The 18,700-nt window shown below is 43.1% G+C and overlaps 1 protein-coding gene across 2 annotated transcripts in view; it reads left to right on the top strand.

Moving 5' to 3' along the window:
• The window catches only part of LOC311138462 (bis(5'-adenosyl)-triphosphatase-like), a 341,753-nt gene that overhangs the window by 19,260 nt on the left and 303,793 nt on the right, over window positions 1-18,700 (top strand). For both annotated transcript variants that reach the window (XM_084173146.1, XM_084173147.1), the window contains exon 3: window positions 6,121-6,207. The gene's annotated coding sequence lies outside the window, so the exon portion shown is untranslated. The remainder of the gene's footprint in view (window positions 1-6,120; window positions 6,208-18,700) is intronic.

Consider the following 18,700-nt stretch of genomic DNA (forward strand, 5'->3'; position numbering starts at 1 on the left):
CATCCCGTCATTCATGTGACTGGAAGTTGGATCAAGGTGACCCACTATCCAGCTTGACTCATGCTGCCTTGGGTTGAGTTCTGTTGGTTCTAGTCCAAAAGTTATCCTGCTGTTACTTCTCCTTCCATCAATCAAAACCTTGTCATGTACAAATGGTTAAATTCTGTAGTCTTTCTGTCGTGCTGCCATTATGGATGCTAGGGCATATGTACAGAGAGATTAATATGGAAATGCATCATAATGCTTTGTGTGCCAAGAGGAATCTAACAAAGCACTTGTCATTGTAGAATAATACAAGGGTACAGCAACTGGCAGTTCCTTTTATGTAATGTATTTACTACAAGCAGAATAATCAACAAAATCTTTTCATTTTGAGTTATCACATTAGCTGCTCTGTATGAATTTAATGAATGTCAGTTTGTATTTGGACATAAAAAACACAATGTCAAATTAACTTAACTCTAAGGTCTGTCCAGAGTGTCTCCCTAATTAAAAGTGATGTTTGTTTTTGTCTTCAGTTTTCGGAGGCTATTGCAATTGAAGTTCAGGTTGTTGAGTTGTTACCCCCTCTGGGCAAGCCCAAATTAGACGAGTGGTACTAGACGGCTAGACTAATGTATAAAAGTGCTGGATTTTGTAGAGTGAGGCTTCCTCAGGTCAGTGTGCATGTGTGAGGCCGGGAAAAACAAACTGGCCAGGGTTTTAAGTTGCAAAACCCCAGGAGTTAATTTGGTTTCCCCTGCAGGTCCACTGTTTGGCTGAAAAGCTATCATCTGGTTCTGATGTCTCTTTGGGAAGTCTTGGCCAGTGCTAATAAACAAGATATCTAGCCAGCGAACACCAGGACTTTGAACTCTCTTTACCAATAGCTTAATTGCCCCTGGATCCAGTTGTGCTCTTTGTTGCTTCAAACATTCTCATCTATACATTTGAACTTGAATTAAGTTGTTAGACTGCTGGTAGTGACTGTTTGTGAAAGTCAAATGCAATAGACTAACTTCACCTTCAAATATTCAGATTTAGATTGTTACCACCAGATTTACCTTGTGGGCATTGAATCTAACAGGCAACCATCATTCCCGCAGAATTACAGTTTTCTATGTCTTCTGTGATGGCAGCCCTCTAGAGATTTTGCCCCAATTGAAGTGACTTGCAGAAAAAAGTATTTATCTGGCTCTCCTGTTAACTCGAGGAGTGATCTGACATGATTCCTGCTCTACTGCTCTCCCTCCCTCTCTCTCCTGAACCTTGTTTTCTCCCTGGGTGTCCGCCTTCCGTCACTTTAATCAACCCTTTTAATTACCGTCACTATCAGTCGCCCTGCGCCTCATTGTCACCGCTGGGACATTCTGCCTGGGAAGGCAAGGCAAGGCAGGGGGAAACTCCTAAGGGAGACAGGGGCCTGTGCTTGGGTAATAGCAGGCCTTTGCCAGTCCGTCAGCTGTATTGCCAGCTCCCATCTCTCCATGCCCGCAGGGCAGCTCCAGAGATGTCGTGATAAATGGGTGTTCGCTTCAGCTCAACTGTGCCCTCTTAAGTAGAGGAGAAACTGAGGGTATTAGGGCTTCTGTTCAATCAACACTTCCCCAATAGAATTTGTCCTTTACGAGGAAAAACAAAGTTCAAGCTTGCACCATCTCTTTCATTAAAAAAAGAACGCCGAGTTGAGAGACAGGAAGATAAATAGGATCCAGGCATCCAGGGAAAGGTTACACCATCTAACTAGTTTACAATTTATTTTGCGCATCAATGACATGTCTTTTACTCACAGGTCTTTTTATCATCTTTGTTTCTTTCCATCCCCTCTCATCACTGTTCCAGGTAGACGAGCTATTGTTCTAGTCTCTTATTACCTGTTTAACTACTCCCTGCCTAGTCATTAACATGTTAAACAGTGATATTCCAAGGTTATCTTTGCATTCCTACACGTTCTTTCCAACATGCTTAGCTTTTTATCCAAGGCCCTTATGCTTTGATCTGTCATAGAACCTCAACACAATAAATTCATCATGATGCAATGTGAATTATAGAAACACTTAAGGTAGCTGAGACTAAATATTTTATCTGCCCCACTGCTGAACCAAATCCAATGTTAATTGTTCATGGCATTCATTCGGCATACCACTTGAACATTACGTCATGAGATGTCTAAAAATAGCTATTCATGTTACAGTTTTTTGTTTACAATTGTCATTATGGCAACATTTCTATTTACTTTGAAAAGTCTTTATTTAGAGGTGTTGCAATCAATGTCAGACACCTTAAGATACGTTAACAGTAAAGCATACATTCATTAACCCAAGTCCTACATCCCTTATTGAAAATAGGCTGCGTTGAAACATCAATGACCCAAGACCAGCTCAGTTCATCCCTACCATTGTGACAATGAGTCGTCATAATGCTGCATCAAATGTACATTATTCTAGGGGCATTGGCAGACACAATGTGAGTAACTTAATTTATGTCCCCCTAATTGCCCTGAATACCTCTGTTGATCCTACAGCTATTGTATGCAGCACTCATGAGCCTATGAACCAGAGTTACACTGTTAGCACTGAGGCGGTGTGCCCTAGTAGGAAGACCATTGTGTGCAGCTCACCCTGCACTATCAGCTCCAATATAAATAACATGAGCAAGTCTACTTCTGATAAGCTTCCCAGTTTAGCTTTAAAAACAATCAAGCAACCCAGAAAAGTGCTAAAAATTGCCCATATTAACATATGCACCCTGAGAAACAAGGTCCATGAAGTCAACAACTTGCTTGTAACAGATTACATTCATATTCTGACTATCTCTGAAACTCACTTAGATAATACCTTTGATGATACAGTGGTAGCAATACATGGTTATAACATCTACTGAAAATACAGAAATGCCACAGGGGTGGTGTTGCAGTCTATATTCAGAACCACATTCCTGTAAAGCTTAGAGATGATCTCATGTTAAATACTGTTGTAATATGGCTACTGTTGAAGTAATATGGCTACAGGTTCATCTGCCTCACCTAAAGCCCATTCTTGTGGGAAGCTGCTATAGACCACCAAGTGCTAACAGTCAGTATCTGGATAATATGTGTGAAATGCTTGATAATGTATGTGATATCAACAGAGAAGTATATTTTCTTGGTGATTTAAATATTGACTGGCTCTCATCAAGCTGCCTACTCAAGAAAAAACTGTAACCAGTGCCTGCAACCTGGTTCAGGTTGTCAGTCAACCTACCAGGGTATTTACAAACAGCACAGGAATGAAATCATCAACATGTATTGATCACATCTTTAGTAATGCTGCAGAAATTGGCTTTAAAGCAGTATCCAAATCCATAGGATGTAGTGATCACAATATAGTAGCCATATCTAGGAGAACCAAAGTTCCAAAGGCTGGGCCTAATATAGTGTATATGTTTTGTAGTGATTCATATGTTGATGATGTAAAGAATATTTGCTGGTCTGTGGTGTGTAATGAGGAGCAACCAGATGCTGCACTTGACATATTTATGAAATTGCTTATTCCAGTTACTAATAAGCATGCACCCATTAAGAAAATGACTGTAAAAACTGTTAAATCCCCTTGGATTGATGAGGAATTTAAAAATGGTATGGTTGAGAGGGATGAGGCAAAAGGTATGGCAAATAAGTCTGGCAGCCCAACTGATTGGCAAACATACTGTAAATTAAGAAATCATGTGACTATACAGACTATTAAAAATAAAAATAAACTATACTATGAAACAAAAATAAAAGATATAAAGAATGCTAGTAAAAAGCTTTGGAGCATCTTAAATGAACCTTAAATGAAATTTTGGGAAAAAAGGCAAACTCGACTCCATCATTCATTGAATCAGATGGCTCATTCATCACAAAACCCACTGATATTGCCAACTACTTTAATGACTTCTTCATTGGCAAGATAAGCAAACGTAGGTATGACATGCCAGCAACAAACGCTGACACTACACATCCAAGTGTGTCTGACCAAATTATGAAAGACAACAATTGTACTTTTGAATTCCGTAGTCTGTTTGGAAGAGGTGAAAAAAGTATTGTTGTTTATCAACAATGACAAGCCACCGGGGTATGACAATCTGGATGGAGAATTACTGAGGATAATAGCGGACGATATTGCCACTCCTATTTGCCACATCTTCAATTTAAGCCTACTAGAAAGTGTGTGCCCTCAGGCCTGGAGGGAAGCTAAAGTCATTCCGCTACCCAAGAATAGTAAAGCCCCCTTTACTGGCTCAAATAGCCGACCAATCAGCCTGTTACCAACCCTTAGTTAACTTCTGGAAAAAATTGTGTTTGACCAGATACAATGCTATTTCACAGTAAACAAACTGACTTTCAGCACGCTTATAGGGAAGGACACTCAACAAGCACTGCACTTACACAAATGACTGATGATTGGCTGAGAGAAATTTATGATAAAATGATTGTTGGGGCTGTCTTGTTAGACTTCAGTGCAGCTTTTGACATTATCGATCATAGTCTGCTGCTGGAAAACGTATGTGTTATGGCTTTACACCCCCTGCTATATTGTGGATAAAGAGTTACTTGTCTAACCTGGGGCGGCAGGTAGCTTAGTGGTTAAGAGCGTTGTGCCAGTAACCGAAAGGTTGCTGGTTCTAATCCCTGAGCCAACTAGGTGAAAAATCTGTCGATGTGCCCTTGAGCAAGGCACTTAACCCTAATTGCTCCTGTAAGTCGCTCTGGATAAGAGCGTCTGCTAAATGACTAAAATGTAAAATGTAACAGAACACAGAGTGTGTTCTTTAATGGAAGCCTCTCAAACATAATCGAGGTAGAATCAGGAATTCCCCAGGGTAGCTGTTTAGGCCCCTTACCTTTTTCCATCTTTACTAACGACATGCCACTGGCTTTGAGTAAAGCCAGTGTGTTTATGTATGCGGATGACTCAACACTATACACGTCAGCTACTACAGCAACTGAAATAACTGCAACACTTAACAAAGAGCTGCAGTTAGTTTCAGAATGGGTAGCAAGGAATAAGTTAGTCCTAAATTATTCCAAAACTAAAAGCATTGTATTTGGGACAAATCATTCACTAAACCCTAAACCTCAACTACATCTCGTAATGAATAATGTGGAATTTAGCAAATTGAGGTGACTAAACTGCTTGTAGTAACCCTGGATTGTAAACTCTCATGGTCAAAACATATTGATACAACAGTAGCTAAGATGGGGAGGTCTGTCCATAATAAAGCGCTGCTCTGCCTTCTTAATAACACTATCAACAAGGCAGGTCCTACAGGCCCTATTTTTGTCACACCTAGACTACTGTTCAGTAGTGTGGTCAGGTGCCACAAAGAGGGACTTGGGAAAATTGCAGTTGGCTCAGAACAGGGAAGCACGGCTGGCCATTAATAATACACGGAGAGCTAACATTAATGACATGCATGTCAATCTCTCATGGCTCAAAGTGGAAGAGAGATTGACTTCATCACTACTTGTTTTTGTAAGAGGTGTTGACAAGCTGAATGTACCGAGCTGTCTGTTTAAAATACTAGCACACAGCTCGGACACCCATGCACACCCCACAAGACATGCCACCAGAGGTCTCTTCACAGTACCCAAGTCCAGAACAGACTATGGGAGGTGCACAGTACTACATAGAGCCATGATATCAGGTAACTGATGAAAGCAGTAGAATCAGATTAAAAAAACAGGTAAACATACACCTTATGGAACAGCACACATTGTGATATTGTTGTATGGTGGTATTAAACATTTTGTATTGTAGATATGTAGTGGTGTAATAATGTTATATGATGTACTGTTTTATCTTTTGTTTTATATGTAGTGTAAGTGCTTTAATATGTTTGGACCCCAGGAAGAGTAGCTGCTACCTTGGCAGCAGCTAATGGGGATCCCTAATACATACAAATACAAAATAAGCATTATTATAACAGTATTATAACAGACCTCCGTACAGACCAACAACAATATCTATATCCAGATCTGCAGTATCCCAATCCACGGCCAATGTGTTTACCTACAGGCATCTTTGAGTTAGTGTTGTGAGTGACAGAGGAGTATCATTCAACCTAGGCTGTCTACAATGAAACTCATCATCTTGTAATCGTCTTCTCCTTGGGTTCCAGCCTCCATCTGTCCTTCTATCCCTCCTTCCATCCATCCCTTCTCTAATTACCAGACCCTGGGACCGTGAGAAGCAGGCGAGGTTGAAGGTAAGTGCATTTATTGCTTCTCTTTGACAATAAAGTTGGCCTGGATCATTGATTTTTCCTCGCCTGCCTTTTTTTTCAGGGGATGTAAGCATGTTGATTACAGATAAAGTGAACAGCAACATTTGTGTTGCTACTGTTGTCTTGTTTTCTCATTGCTTACTGTATGTAGAGAACACTGGGCTAGATAAGTTCAGCCAAGAGGTTGTTTGCTCTGCTCAATGTATGTCTGGTCATCCTCTCTGCCTCAGCTGCCTCCTACGTAGAGTTACACAGCACTTACACAAGAGGGAGAATAATGCTTTATTTCTCTTTATTGAATCACATGTTTTTAACTCATCCAGATTCAGTTTGCATGAATTACTTTGATTTGCTGATGTGCATGGTGGTGACAGTGCTGCTTTGCAAAGCCCTGTATCTTAGTAGAAGGCTCTAATAGAACGTGCTGTCTCTCCCCTCACAGGAAAAGGGGAGAAATGTGGATGTATATCTGATGTTGGGGATACCAGGGAATGGGAAGTTATTAATGAATCGTGTCATAGGGTGGGTGCTATAGCATGTTAAATCTCCATCTGAATGGTGTGTGTTGGTGGTGCTATACGCCACTCTCCATGGCCTGTGCTAACTACTGCACAGCTGGTCTTCAATCCCCTGCCTGTCCAGAGGGAGACATTTCTTAAACTAGCTCTGGTGGATCCAGGCCTAGCCACGGCACTGGGGTAGACCCAGTTAACAGATGTTTGATTTGGACATCAGCCCCTTGCACCAGTGGATCTTAACCTCCCTCAATGTTTTATTTGCCTATGCCTGCAGATGAACACATCTGGCTGCAAGCCTGTTACCCTCAGGACTAAACTACAGATTACAATTGACTGCTTAGTCCATGAGAAACTTTAAGCAAATCGACCATTGTCATTAATGTAGTCAGAGTTATGTGCACAAGATTAGGTCTTGTAGGTTGTGTTTCACATAGCAGAACTGATGAAAAAATGGGCAATAATAGCCTGTTTTACTAATCACTGATTGCTGTAGTACATTTGGAGGGCTCTTAAAATGTTTACTGCAAGGGCCCTAACAGGGGTAATTATCACTCATTTAGCGCATTTTGAAATTATAATTGGCATAATAATTTTCATGAAGTAATGCCTTTCTGGGAAACATTTAATTATCACTGTAATATTTAGGGGTTTTATAGCCATGAATTACACTTGCCCAGATTGAAAACCATCACTGCTTGATTCATATAGGCTGCAGTTTATTATTATTTTTAGCAGAATGTGCAGCTTGGGTTAACATATAGAGATTTGGATTAATATATGTTTGCCTATACTGTATGTGTGGAATGTCTGTAGAAATCACTTCCCTATCTCCCATTCAGGAGCTCAAATATTCCTAGGGTCTCATACCTCATACTGTAATTTTCTTTACCCAGGGACCACTAATGCTGCCTGACTAATTTTGATTAGTCTACAGTACATTCCCCTGTGGAGAACTGCTCTCTGTCTATTGACATAAACTTACATTGAGAAAGATTACATTGTCCAAAGCTATTATTTACCAATGCAATACATGCCGGAGACTAAGGTGAAGGCTAATGGATTTGTTATTATACCTCTGTTAGCGTCAGAATGTTAACTGATTGTTGGTTATGTGTGTGCCTGTGCGCGCGTGTGTGTGTTGCATCTGTGTTTCCCTGTGTGTGTTGACCGGAATGTACAGCTCCCACCTTTATTCCTGAGATGATGGGGATGCTGTGTAGATCCGGTCTATTCTCCAATGGGAATATTAATCATTTTCCATCCACTATGTCTGGGTAATTGCTCATTCCTGGGTGATGGGCCGGACTAATGCAACTCCCACATCTGGGAATCGAGGGGGGCTTTTACCCTCTTGAATAACCTCTTAGACGGCAGCCTCAGTGCACCACAGTTCTGTTTGATCGCTCCAACAGGTCATGTTGACACAACCTGACATTTCTTTATTCCTGGATTGTACTTGAAGTATATGGTTTACGAGAATGTTACGTCAGTAATAGTAGTAGATGTCCCAAAATCTAAATTCAATTTGGTATTTTTTGTAATTTAGGTAAGCACTAATTGTTCTAATGTAATGCTGCATGGATGCAGGCTTCCAAGGCTCATGTATAGATATACTCAGGCCCCAAGTAAAATCTGTTATGAAAGCACTAGACATTCAACACCATTGAGTAATACCAGCATGCCATGAATGCACCATGTTGGGTGTTTTTGATGTGGCAGAAAGTGTTTTTAGAGGTACTGTAGTACAATGGCCGTAATTGGCATTTGAGAATATGATCAGATTCAGAATCACTTGCCATTGTGTTATTTATCGCTATAGCCTTTTGGCGTGGGAATAGATAATCTATAGACATTATTCTGTGTCATGATACATTCAGGAAAGAGCTAAAGAATATCCTTGGGGACATTCAATGGCTCGTTTTACTTCACTTGGATGTTATTATTTCAAAGTTAGTTTTTTATACCATGCAGGACTCTATGATTAGAATGCTTGACAGCTTTATGGCAGGTAATTCCACACTTATTTCAAATGGATCTCTGAAGGCTTCACTTTTATCTTGTTTTTTCCCATTAAACCTCCCTTATAATACATTGAAAGCACATCCAAGTCATTATGTAAAACAGGAGTATGTCTTAAAGTGTAGTTATTGAAATCACCACTTTTAAATAAAAGGAGATTAAACCATATTATTATTATATTATTAAACTTAGCTCTGGTGTCAAATAGGTGGTTTATGCATTAACGGCTGCAGCACTTAAATCACGACTAAAAGCTTTCTCCAACTCTAGCAGAAATTCAGATTTTCTATAGAAATGTCCATTGCCTAGTGAAAACGACATTTTAAACACTCTTCCAGCACATGCAATTAGAGCAGGGGGATTTAGTCTAGGTAGAGGATTTTACCAAAGAGGTTTTCAGTATTTGCAGATAAGTGAACGGATAATACTGTATGTACTCAGCAAAAAATGTTTTAAACTAAACCATGTGTAACTAGTAGGCTTTTACAGATAGATACTTTCAGTTTTCATTTGAAGTTCAGGTAGGCAGCTTTTACTTTCAGAGAACCCCCATCTGTTCAAAAACAAGTCTGCAACTCGTCTCTTTCTGTCATGTACTGTAACTGAGGACACTATCAGATTTCTCTGCTTTCCCACTGCGAGTGCAGTTACAGTAATGCCCCTGTTCTCTGCCCAAAATACAACTATTTGTATGGGGAATAATTGTATTGAGAATGTGCAATCTGTGGCCTTTATCCTATTAACTCTCTGGTCAATAATCCAACAGAGACAGATAGAGTGTCAGGCCGAGTCAGGGAAGGAGAGGGAGAGGGGGGGACATTACAGGATAATATGGCCTTGACACAGCCTTCTCACATACAGTGAGGGAAAAAAGTATTTGATCCCCTGCTGATTTTGTACGTTTGCCCACTGACAAAGAAATGATCAGTCTATAATTTTAATGGTAGGTTTATTTGAACAGTGAGAGACAGAATAACAACAACAACAAAAAAATCCAGAAAAATGCATGTCAAAAATGTTACAAATTGATTTGCATTTTGATGAGGGAAATAAGTATTTAACCCCCTCTCAATCAGAAAGATTTCTGGCTCCCAGGTGTCTTTTATACAGGTAACGAGCTGAGATTAGGAGCACACTGTTAAAGGGAGTGCTCCTAATCTCAGTTTGCTACCTGTATAAAAGACACCTGTCCACAGAAGCAATCAATCAATCAGATTCCAAACACTCCACCATGGCCAAGACCAAAGAGCTCTCCAAGGATGTCAGGGACAAGATTGTAGACCTACACAAGGCTGGAATGGGCTACAAGACCATCACCAAGCAGCTTGGTGAGAAGGTGACAACAGTTGGTGCGATTATTCGCAAATGGAAGAAACACAAAATAACTGTCGATCTCCCTCGGCCTGGGGCTCCATGCAAGGAACTGGGTGAAAGTGTTGTGGGCAGATGAGACCAAAATCGAGCTCTTTGGTATCAACTCAACTCACCGTGTTTGGAGGAGGAGGAATGCTGCCTATGACCCCAAGAACACCATCCCCACCATAAAACATGGAGGTGCAAACATTATGCTTTGGGGGTGTTTTTCTGCTAAGGGGACAGGACAACTTCACCGCATCAAAGGGACGATGGACGGGGCCATGTACCGTCAAATCTTGGATGAGAACCTCCTTCCCTCAGCCAGGGCATTGAAAATGGGTCGTGGATGGGTATTCCAGCATGACAATGACCCAAAACACACAGCCAAGGCAACAAAGGAGTGGCTCAAGAAGAAGCACATTAAGGTCCTGGAGTGGCCTAGCCAGTCTCCAGACCTTAATCCCATAGAACATTACATTTACATTTACATCATTTAGCAGACGCTCTTATTCAGAGCGACTTACACATTGGTGCATTCAATTTATGATAGCCAGTGGGAAAAGCACTTTTTTGTTTTGTTACGGGGGTGGGGGGGGGGGGGGGGGGGGGGTAGAAGGATTACTTTATACTATTCCAGGTATTCCTTAAAGAGGTAGGGTTTCAAGTGTCTCCAGAAGGTGGTCAGTGACTCCGCTGTCCTGGCATCATGGGGGAGCTTGTTCCACCATTGGGGTGCCAGAGCAGCAAATAGCTTTGACTGGGCTGAGCGGGAACTGTGCTTCCGTAGAGGTAGGGGAGCTAGCAGGCCAGAGGTGGATGAACGCAGTGCCCTCGTTTGGGTTTAGGGTCTGATCAGAGCCTGAAGGTAAGGAGGTGCCGTTCCCCTCACAGCTCCGTAGGCAAGCACTGTGGTCTTGTAGTAGATGCAAACCTCAACTGGAAGCCAGTGGAGTGTGCGGAGGAGCGGGGTGACAGGAGAGAACTTGGGAAGGTCGAACACCAGACGGGCTGCAGCATTCTGGATAAGTTGTAGGGGTTTAATGGCACAGGCAGGGAGCCCAGCCAACAGCGAGTTGCAGTAATCCAGACGGGAGATGACAAGTGCCTGGATTAGGACCTGTGCCGCTTTCTGTGTAAGGTAGGGTCGTACTCTGCGAATGTTGTAGAGCATGAACCTGCAGGATCGGGTCACCGCTTTGATGTTAGCGGAGAATGACAGGGTGTTGTCCAGGGTCACGCCAAGGTTCTTTGCACTCTGGGAGGAGGACACAGTGGAGTTGTCAACCGTGATGGCGAGATCATGGAGCGGGCAGTCCTTCCCCGGGAGGAAGAGCAGCTCCGTCTTGCCGAGGTTCAGCTTGAGGTGGTGATCCGACATCCACACTGATATGTCTGCCAGACATGCAGAGATGCGATTTGCCACCTGGTTATCAGAAGGGGGAAAGGAGAAAATGAATTGTGTGTCATCTGCGTTGCAATGATAGGAGAGACCATGTGCGGATATGACAGAGCCAAGTGACTTGGTGTATAGAGAGAATAGGAGAGGGCCTAGAACTGAGCACCAGTGGTGAGAGCACGTGGTGCGGAGACAGATTCTCGCCACGCCACCTGGTAGGAGCGACCTGTCAGGTAGGACGCAATCCAAGAGTGAGCAGCGCCGGAGATGCCCAACTCGGAGAGGGTGGAGAGGAGGATCTGATGGTTCACAGTATCAAAGGCAGCGGATAGGTCTAGAAGGATAAGAGCAGAGGAGAGAGAGTTAGCTTTAGCAGTGTGGAGAGCCTCCGTGACACAGAAAAGAGCAGTCTCAGTTGAATGACCAGTCTTGAAACCTGACTGGTTTGGATCAAGAAGGTCATTCTGAGAGCGATAGCAGGAGAGTTGGCTAGAGACGGCACGCTCAAGAGTTTTGGAGAGAAAAGAAAGAAGGGATACTGGTCTGTAGTTGTTGACATTGGAGGGATCGAGTGTAGGTTTTTTGAGGAGGGGTGCAACTCTCGCTCTCTTGAAGACAGAAGGGACATGGCCAGCGGTCAAGGATGAGTTGATGAGCGAGGTGAGGTAAGGGAGAAGGTCTCGGGAAATGGTGTGGAGAAGAGAGGAGGGGATAGGGTCAAGCGGGCAGGTTGTTGGGTGGCCGTCCGTCACAAGTCGCAAGATTTCATCTGGAGAGAGAGGGGAGAAAGAAGTCAAAGCATAGGGTAGGGCAGCGTGAGCAGGACCAGCGGTGTCATTTGACTTAATAAATTAGGATCGGATGTCGTCAACCTTCTTTTCAAAATGGTTGACGAAGTCATCCACAGAGAGAGAGGGGGGAGGAGGAGGAGGATTCAGCAGGGAGGAGAAGGTGGCAAAGAGCTTCCTAGGGTTAGAGGCAGAGGCTTGAAATTTAGAGTGGTAGAAAGTGGCTTTGGCAGCGGAAACAGAGGAAGAGAATGTAGAGAGGAGGGAATGAAAAGATGACAGGTCCGCAGGGAGTCTAGTTTTCCTCCATTTCCGCTCGGCTGCCCGGAGCCCTCTTCTGTGAACTCGCAATGAGTCGTCAAGCCACGGAGCAGGAGGGGAGGATCGAGCCGGCCGGGAGGATAGGGGACATAGATAGTCAAAAGATGCAGAAAGGGAGGAGAGGAGGGTTGAGGAGGCATATTCAGGAGTTCGGAGGGAGCAGGATTTAGCAGAGGGAAGAGATGATAGGATGGAAGAGGAGAGAGTAGCGGGAGAGAGAGCGAAGGTTGCGACGGCACATTACCATCTGAGTAGGGGCAGAGTGAGTAGTGTTGGAGGAGAGCGAGAGAGAAAAGGATACAAAGTAGTGGTTGGAGACTTGGAGGGGAGTTGCAGTGAGATTAGTAGAAGAACAGCATCTAGTAAAGATGAGGTCAAGCGTATTGCCTGCCTTGTGAGTAGGGGGGGACGGTGAGAGGGTGAGGTCAAAAGAGGAAAGGAGTGGAAAGAAGGAGGCAGAGAGAAATGAGTCAAAGGCAGACGTATGGAGGTTAAAGTCACACAGAAATGTGAGGGGTGAGCCATCCTCAGGAAAGGAACTTGTCAAGCTCATTGATGAACTCTCCAAGGGAACCTGGAGGGCGATAAATGACAAGGATGTTAACCTTGAATGGGCTAGTGACTGTGACAGCGTGGAATTCAAATGAGGAGATAGACAGATGGGTCAGGGGAAAAAGAGAGAATGTCCACTTGGGAGAGATGAGGATTCCTGTGCCACCGCCGCGCTGACCAGATGCTCTCGGGGTATGCGAGAACACATGGTCGCCAAGAAGTCGAGGGACTGGAGGGTAGCATAGGCTGAGATGAACTCTGCCTTGTTGGCCGCAGAACGGCAGTTCCAGAGGCTCCCAGAGACCTGGAACTCCACGTGGGGTCGTGCGCGCAGGGACCACCAGATTAGAGTGGCAACAGCCACGTGGTGTGAAGCGTTTGTATGGCCTGTGCAGAGAGGAGAGAACAGGGATAGACAGACACATAGTTGACAGGCTACAGAAAAAGGCTACAATAATGCAAAGGAGAACGGAATGAAATGAACTAAACATCTGGGAAAGCGAGAGAGCGGGGCCTCCCTCCCTCACAACCTGGTGGCCAACAACAAGAAACATCTGACCTCTGTGATTGCCAACAAGGGTTTTGCCACCAAGTACTAAGTCATGTTTTGCAGAGGGGTCAAATACTTACTTCCCTCATTAAAATGCAAATCAATTTATAACATTTTTGAAATGCGTTTTTCTGGATTTGTTTGTTGTTATTCTGTCTCTCACTGTTCAAATAAACCTACCATTAAAATTATAGACTGATCATGTCTTTGTCAGTGGGCAAACGTACAAAATCAGCAGGGGATCAAATACTTTTTTCCCTCACTGTACACACAAGTCATCTGGAGTGACTCACCAGGACTCCAGGAAGAGGAATGTCTGACATGCAACATGAAAGCCAAGTGATACTGTACAAACACAATGACCAACCTTTGTTGGCCAGATCTGGCAAATATCAATTATTTTCAATCAGTTCCCCTAAGCACTATTACTGTGAGCATAATTGGTCTGGGAAAAGCACTGTGCACAGACAGATTGGTTTTAGAGATAATTGTGTCTGCTGAGAAAGGATGTCGGCTGGTTTTAAGAGTGCCTCGCATTTGGAAAACACTCATTGTCACACAAGGAGGGGAGGAGTCTTCAGAGTGTGATGACATTAGAATGGATGGCTCTTCCTGTTCAGGGACATTAGATGACTGCCACTTGCTTCCTTGGTGCTTTTCTACATCAGCTTCATATGGGGCATTCTGGAGATCTGAATGGAGTCTGAATACCATTACATAGAAAAAGCTCACGCCGTTTCTGCACTGTATTTTTTTAAGGCATTTGATCTGAGGCGAAGTTCAACATGCCATTTCATACGCCTTACATGCATGCATATTTTTGTGGGTGTCACTTTGAGATCTTGCTTGCTTACACTCAATACATTATTCACAACATACCTGCATAATTCCATGTGATCTTCTTGTATTTTTCACAGTGAGGAGATTCAATCAATTTTACAAGAATTTACACAAAGGTTCCAAAGCAAAATAACTGTATCTTTAAAAGTTATTGTGAGTAGTTCTTTCATAGTTGTAGTACTTCTCGTTAACTTGGAAAACGTTATTGTTTTGATTTTCATCCCATTTTCCATACATTTTTGGGAGCTACAGTGTATGTAAAGGACCCCTTAAATGTTTGATGATGCATATTCCAGTTTACAGTCATTGGGAGTCAGCATGAACTCCAGAACTCTTACTAATGTGCTTTGTCCCCTGGAAGTTCATATGCAGTATTCAAAGGGGTGTCCCATTTGAAGCATTTAGGATAATTATCAACTAGATTCAGCCGTGGACCGATTTATTTATTGAGCGGATGATCGGGGGGCTGGAACATAATTAAGCAATAAGGTCTGAGGGTGTGTGGTATATGGCCAATATACCACGGCTAAGGGCTGTTCTTAAGCACGACGCAACGAGGAGTGCCTGGATACAGCCCTTAGCCGTGGTATGTTGGCCATATACCACAAACCCCTGAGGTACTTTATTGCTATTATAAACTGGTTACCAGTGTAATTAGAGCAGGAAAAATATATGTTTTGTCATACCTGTAGAATACTGTCTAATATATCACGGTTGTCAGCTAACCAGCGTTCAGGGCTTGAACCACCCAGTTTATAGCTACAAATAATTTGTAGACTCCGAATTGACTATAAGAAGCCCAAACAGATATAATGTTTGACACAAACATAATCATTTCAAACCTTGCTTACGTTTGTATACGATCACGTGTCTCTCTATTATGCGTGGGAATACTTGGAATCAGATTTCTTAAATTAAGATCATTTGGAGCTCATTTCCTGGTGTTTTTACAGTATTTTATGTCCAACAATAAATGAATAAATATATATATACTGTGCCTTCGGAAAGTATTCAGATCCCTTGACTTTTTCCACATTTTGTTACGTTACAGCCTTCTTCTAAAATTGTTTTTTTAAAAATAATCCTCAGCAATCTACACACAATACCCCATAATGACAAAGTGAAAACAGGTTTTTAGAAATTGTTGCAAATGTATTACAAATAAAAAACAGAAACAAGACAGACTCGAAATTGAGCTCAGGTGCATCCTGTTTCCATTGATCATCCTAGAGATATTTCTACAACTTGATTGGAGTCCACCTGTGGTCAATTCAATAGATTGGACATGATTTGGAAAGGCACATACCTGTCTATATAAGGTCCCACAGTTGACAGTGCATGTCAGAGCAAAAACCAAGCCATGAGGTTGAAGGAATTGCCCGTAGAGACAGGATTGTGTCGAGGCACAGTTCTGGTGAAGGGTACAAAAAAATTTCTGCAGCATTAAAGGTCCCCAAGAACACAGCGGCCTCCATCATTCTTAAATGGAAGAAGTTTGGAACCACCAAGACTCTTCCTAGAACTGGCCGCCTGGCCAAACTGAGCAATCAGGGGAGAAGGGCCTTGGTCAGGGAGATGACCAAGAACCTGATGGTAACCCTGACAGAGCTCTAGAGTTCCTCTGTGGAGATGGGAGAACCTTCCAGAAGGACAACCATCTCTGCAGCACTCCACCAATCAGGCCTTTATGGTAGAGTGGCCAGACGGAAGCCACTCCTCAGTAAAAGGCACATGACAGCCCGCTTGGAGTTTGCCGAAAGTCACCTAAAGACTCTCAGACCAGGAGAAACAAGATTCTCTGGTCTGATGAAACCAATATTGAACACTTTGGCCTGAATGCCAAGTGTCACGTCTGGAGGAAACCTGGCATCATCCCTACAGTGAAGCATGGTGGTGGCAGCATCATGCTGTGGGGAAGTATTTCAGCGGCAGGGACTGGGAGACTAGTCAGGATCGAGGCAAAGATGAACAGAGAAAAGTACAGAGAGTTCCTTGATGAAAACCCGCTCCAGAGTGCTCAGGACCTCAGACTGGGGCGAAGGTTCACCTTCCAACAGGACAATAACCGTAAGCACATAGCCAAGACAACGCAGGAGTGGCTTCGGGACAAGACTCTGAATGTCCTTGAGTGGCCCAGCCAGAGCATAGACTTGAACCTGATCGAACATCTCTGGAGAGACTTGAGAAAAGCTGTGCAGCAACGCTCCCCACCCAACCTGACAGAGCTTGAGAGGATCTGCAGAGAAGAATGGGAGAAACTCCCCAAATACAGGTGTGCCAAGCTTGTTGTGTCATACCCAATAAGACTCAAGGTTGTAATCGCTGCCAAAGGTGCTTCAACAAAGTACTGAGTAAAGGGTCTGAATACTTATTTAAATGTGATATTTCAGTTTTTTTGTTTTTATAAATTAGCAAAACATTTGAAAACACCTGTTTTTGCTTTTTCATTATGGGGTATTGTGTGTAGATTGATGAGGGAACGAAAACAATTTAATCAATTTTAGAATAAGGTTGTAACGTAACATAATGTGGAAAATGTCAAGGGGTCTGAATACTTTCCGAAGGCACTCTATATAAAATGATTTTGCTCAGAAAACTTGGGGGGCGAAATTGAAACCACCCACAGGCCAAATTCGGCCCGTGGGCCCCCAGTTGGGTAACCCTGCACTAGTGCGTATGTGTTCATCTGTGTGAAGGAAACTGAAATACACAAGACACTTGAGGATTCAGTTTAGTTTTTTATGATCATTAAAACGTCCTTTCAGAAAGCATGCTAAGTGCATCCCACATGGTTTGCATGGTTAATTTTTTTAATAAGGCTGTGCCTCAAAAATGAAGGCAGTTGCACCCCCCCCCCCCTTTCTCCTTTTGTTGCTGGACTATCTGGGTGCTTTGGCTCATAAACAGAGGGAAGTATCCTCTCTTGACCACGGCTTAAGTGAAATCGCTGCCTTCCCTTCCATGAGCGGCCGTATTGTTTCCTGCTTTGCCTTTGATGCGGGTGCTATTTGTGGAGGGTGGAAGCGCAGCCCCACCTGCAGAGCGTTCCAGATAAATGGCAAGAGCCAGGAGCGGGCGTGCGTCCTCTCGCCATCTGCGCGTTATCGGTGCGGACACCCCTCTGCCGCGGGGCATTGGCAGTACCATCTCCCTCAGGGAGCTGAGCCTGGCGGACTCCAGCCTCATGTGCTATTCACACTGCTACGAAATATTTTTATAAGTAAACCAAGATAAACCACAGCCTGTTGTTTCAAATGGGAACAAATGAGTCATAGTGGGCAGAACAAGCAAGGATGTGGGCAGAGCCAAGCACGAGCTAGCGAGGTCCTATTGGCGCGTTCTAGCAAACATTTGCATATTTATGTTAGGGAACGCCTACTCTGAAGTGCGTGTGGGCAATAACTCAATTTGCCTTTGCGCTCCTTCTAAACAACACAATTTTTGAAAACTTTGGCAAAGGGTAAAGTCTACAAAACTTAGTCCACTCTGTTCGTAACAGATTCTAGTTTTGGTAACAGAAAACTGTATTGAGATCAAATGTTTCAGCGAGGAGAAAATGTGCAGAATGTCGGCCAAAATCCATCTCATTCCATCTTCTCCCACTGTCTGCCACTGGGCTTCCTCTCACTACCATATTTGGTAGTGAGTGGAAACGCCAAGCAGATGCGTCACATTTATACATCCGGTAAAATATCTGTGTCATTGTTCTATCTTTGCTGCTACTGAATACTGTGTGGTTAGAGAATGTGAGTTCTCTATTCAGAGGGGATGTAGGCCTATAAACATATGGATGGATCACTCACTTTGAGAAGTCGTCTGCAGATGAATTGTAGTTAAAAAAAGAGAGCATTGTGCATCATTTCATGTCAGCTCATTAGAAGATGGTACCATACAGTACTATATGCCACAATTTTGTACATGCGTACGATGTGAGTTTATATTTAGTCACTTTCTCTTTGTCAGTTGCAAAGAGGATTTTAGATGTGTAGAATTGTGAAAACTGTGACTCAGTTAAAAAAGAGAGGTGTCCTGGGCGTGTTTTATTGTCCCACAGTCCTACTGTTGTTATTTGTAGGAGAGGACTATGTAAAGGATAATCAACGAGGGGCTATGCGTACTATGGAAAATAGTGAAC

Source organism: Coregonus lavaretus, assembly GCF_964263955.1.
Source record: "Coregonus lavaretus genome assembly, chromosome: 12".
Classification (NCBI taxonomy): Eukaryota; Metazoa; Chordata; class Actinopteri; order Salmoniformes; family Salmonidae; genus Coregonus; species Coregonus lavaretus.